The sequence below is a fragment of the Arachis ipaensis genome, chromosome B1 (genome assembly GCF_059453495.1).
Source record: "Arachis ipaensis isolate K30076 ecotype BB chromosome B1, ASM5945349v1, whole genome shotgun sequence".
In the NCBI taxonomy this organism is placed as follows: Eukaryota; Viridiplantae; Streptophyta; class Magnoliopsida; order Fabales; family Fabaceae; genus Arachis; species Arachis ipaensis.
In genome coordinates this window covers 63,118,525-63,122,877 of record NC_142436.1, presented here as the reverse complement: position 1 = coordinate 63,122,877, position 4,353 = coordinate 63,118,525, and the positions used below count along the sequence as shown (strand labels likewise).

Here is a 4,353-nt window from a genome sequence, read left to right as displayed (position 1 = left end):
GGAATTCTCGTTAAGAATTTTGAAGTCCTTTTTCTCTTTTTCCATATAAATTTCGAAAAATCACAAAAAAATTTATAAAATCATAAAAACCAAAAATATTTTGTGTTTCTTGTTTGAGTCAAGTGTCAATTTTTAAGTTTGGTGTCAATTGCATGTCTTTATTCTTGCATTTTTCGAATATATACATTATGTTCTTCATTAATCTTCAAGTTGTTCTTGATGATTTCAGTGCTCTGATCTTTAATTTCTCTTATTTTGTGTCTTTTGTTGTTTCTTACATGCGTTTTCAAATTGTTATAGTCCTTAGTATACAAACTTCTAAGTTTGGTGTCTTGCATGCATTGTTTATTTGATTTTAGTTGCATTGTTTATTTTTCATTGAAGATTCAGAACATTCAGCAGAGGAATTACACAGAAAAAGCTAGGCGTTCAAAACGCCCAGTGAAGAAGGAAAACTGGCGTTTAAACCCTAAACCCTAAACCCTAAAAGGTAGCATTTTGGGCGTTAAGCGCCAGAATGGATGCCATTCTGGGCGTTTAACGCCAGGAGGACACTAGAGGGAAGATTTTGTTTTTAATTCAAATCTTTTTCAAATTTTCATAATTTTTCAAAATCAAATTTTTTTTTCAAATCATATCTTTTCAATCATATCTTTTCGAAATCAATTTCTTTTCAATTTTTTTATTTATTACTATTTTTGAAAATCCTTGCTATAATTAGTGATTTAATTCAAAATTTTCAAGTTGTTACTTGCCTATTAAGAAAGGATCAAAAGTTTTAATTCTAGAATCATATCTTTTAATTTTTTGTTGGTCAAGTAATCAACTTTAATTTTAAAAACTTTCTTCTTTTAAATTTGATTCTCAATCATATCTTCTCAATCATGTCTTTTCAATCACATCTTTTTCAAAATTAAGTTTCAATCATATCTTTTTTATTTCTAATTTCAAAATCTTTTTCAAAAATCACTTAATTTCTTTCCCAGTCTTAATTTTCGAAAATCATTTACCAAATTTTCAAAATTTCTTTTAATTATTTCAAAATTTTTTTACTTTAATTTCAAAAATTCTTCCCCTCTTCCCACATCCTTCTATTTATGGACTAACATTCCTCCTCAATGTACAATTCAAACTCTATCCCTCTTGATAAGTTCGAATTCTTTCTTCTCTACCTTCTCCTTCTATTCTTCTTTACCTCTGACACCTCAAGGAATCTCTATACTGTGACATAGAGGATTCTATATTTTCTTCTCCTATCTTTTTATATGAGCAGGAGCAAGGACAAAGGCATTCTTGTTGAAGCTGATCCTGAACCTGAAAGGACCTTGAAGAGAAAGTTTAGAGAAGCTAAAGTACAACTCTCTATAGAAGACCTAACAGAACTTTTCAAACAAGAAGAAGCCTTGGCAGCTGAAAACAACAACAATGCCAACAATACAAGGAAGGTGCTTGGTGACTTTACTGCACCTACTCCTGACTTCTATGGGAGAAGCATCTCAATCTCTGCCATTGGAGCAAACAACTTTGAGCTTAAGCCTCAATTAGTTTCTCTAATGCAACAGAATTGCAAGTTTCACGAACTTCCATTAGAAGATCCTCATCAATTCTTAGTTGAATTCTTGCAAATTTGTGACACTATCAAGACTAATGCGGTTGATCCCAAGGTCTATAGACTTATGCTTTTTCCCTTTGCTGTAAGAGACAGAGCTAGAACATGGTTGGATTCACAACCTAAAGAAAGCCTGAACTCTTGGGAAAAACTATTCAATGCCTTCTTGGCAAAATTCTTTCCACCTTAAAAATTGAGCAAGCTTAGAGTGGAAGTCTAAACCTTCAGACAGAAGGAAGGTGAATCCCTCTATGAAGCCTGGGAAAGATATAAGCAATTGATCAGAAGGTGTCCTTCTGACATGCTTTCAGAATGGAGCATCATAGGTATTTTCTATGATGGTCTATCTGAACTGTCCAAGATGTCATTGGACAGCTCTGCTGGAGGATCTCTTCATCTGAAGAAGACACCTGCAGAAGCTCAGGAACTCATTGAAATGGTTGCAAATAACCAATTCATGTATACTTCTGAAAGGAATCCTGTGAATAATGGGACAAATCAGAAGAAAGGAGTTCTTGAGATTGATACTCTGAATGCCATATTGGCTCAGAACAAAATATTGACTCAACAAGTCAATATGATTTCTCAGAGTTTGTCTGGAATGCAAGCAGCAACAGGCAGTACCAAAGAAGCTTATGATCCTGAGAACCCAGCAATGGAAGAGGTGAATTACATGGGAGAATCCTATGGAAACACCTATAATCCTTCATGGAGAAATCATCCAAACCTCTCATGGAAGGATCATCAGAGGCCTCAACAAGGCTTCAACAACAATAATGGTGGAAGAAATAGGTTTAGCAATAGCAAGCCTTTTCCATCATCTTCTCAGCAACAAACAGAGAATTCTAAGCAGATCCACTCTGAATTAGCAACTGTAGTCTCTGATTTAATTAAAACCACTCAAAGTTTCATGACTGAAACAAGGTCCTCCATTAGAAATTTGGAGGCACAAGTGGGTCAGCTGAGCAAGAAAGTTACTGAACTCCCTCCTAGACTCTTCTAAGCAATACAGAAGAAAATCCAAAAGGAGAGTGCAAGGCCATCAATATGACCCACACGGCCGAACCTGGAGAGGAGGAAGAGGTAGTGATCTCCACTGGAGAAGACCTCAATGGACGTCCACTGGCCTCCAAGGAGTTTCCTAATAAGGAACCATGGAAATCTGAGGCTCACACTGAGACCATAGAGATTCCATTGAATTTACTTTTGCCATTCATGAGCTCTGATGAGTATTCTTCCTATGAAGAGGATGAAGATGTTACTGAAGAACAAGTTGCTAAGTACCTTGGAGCAATCATGAAGCTAAATGCCAAGTTATTTGGTGATGAGACTTGGGAGGATGAACCCCCCTTGCTCACCAAAGAACTGGATGACTTGACTAGGCAGAGATTACCTCAAAAGAGACAGGATCCTGGAAAGTTCTCAATACCTTGTACCATAGGCACCATGACCTTTGAGAAGGCTCTGTGTGACCTAGGGTCAAGCATAAACCTCATGCCTCTCTCTGTAATGGAGAAGCTAGGAATCTTTGAGGTACAAGCTGCAAGAATCTCACTAGAGATGGCAGACAACTCAAGAAAACAGGCTTATGGACTTGTAGAGGATGTCTTGGTAAAGGTTGAAGGCCACTACATCCCTGCTGATTTCATAATCCTAGACACTGGGAAATGTATGGATGAATCCATCATCCTTGGCAGACCCTTTCTAGCCACAGCAAAAGCTGTGATTGATGTTGACAGAGGAGAATTGGTCCTTCAAGTGAATGAGGACTCCCTTGTGTTTAAAGCTCAAGGATCTCCCTCTGTAACCATGGAGAGGAAGCATGAAAAGCTTCTCTCAATGTAGAGTAAAATAAAATCCCCACATTCAAACTCTAAGTTTGGTGTTGAGAGGCTACAACCAAACTCTAAGTTTGGTGTTGAGAGGCCACCATCATGCTCTGAGTATCTGTGAGGCTCCATGAGAGCCCACTGTCAAGCTATTGACATTAAAGAAATGCTTGTTGGGAGGCAACCCAATTTTACTTATCTATGTTAAATTTCTATTTTCCATTATTATTTTATGCTTTCTATAGGTTGATGATCATGTGAAGTCACAAAAACAATTAAAAAAGCAAAAACAAACTGAAAAATAGAATGAAAAACAGCACACCCTGGAGGAGAAGCCTACTGGCGTTTAAACGCTAGTAAGGGCAGCAGAATGGGCGTTAAACGCCCAGTCTGGCACCATTCTAGACGTTTAACGCCAGAAATGGGCACCAGACTGGCGTTTAACGCCAGAAAAGGGCAAGAAGCTGGCGTTAAATGCCAGAAATGGGCAGCAACCTGGCGTTTAACACCAGGATTGGCAGCAGAGGGCATTTTGCATGCCTAATTGGTGCAGGGATGAGAAATCCTTGACACCTCAGGATCTGTGGACCCCACAGGATCCCCACCAACCTCAACTCACTCTCTCTATTCTTTACACCTTTTCATAATACTCTTCCCCAAATACCCTTCACCAATCACCTCAATACCTCTTCCCCAAAAACCCCTCACCTATCAAATCCTACCCTCTTCTCCATAATCCCTTCACCAATCCACATCCATTCCTCCTAAACCCCACCTACCTCACCATTCAAATTTAAAACATTTTCCCTTCCAAACCCACCCATACATGGCCGAAACACTACCCCCCTCCATCTTCTCTATTTCTTCTTCCTCTACTCTCTTCTTTCTTCTTTTACTCGAGGACGAGCAAACCTT

At 38.2% G+C, this 4,353-nt stretch overlaps 1 non-coding gene across 1 annotated transcript; it reads right to left on the bottom strand.

Annotated features, from left to right (window-relative positions):
* Positions 1-1,808: 1,808 nt before the first annotated feature.
* Positions 1,809-1,916, bottom strand: LOC148576813 (small nucleolar RNA R71). The gene has a single exon (XR_015903364.1). It is a non-coding gene; the product is annotated as a small nucleolar RNA R71 (small nucleolar RNA).
* Between the last annotated feature and the right edge of the window lie 2,437 nt (positions 1,917-4,353).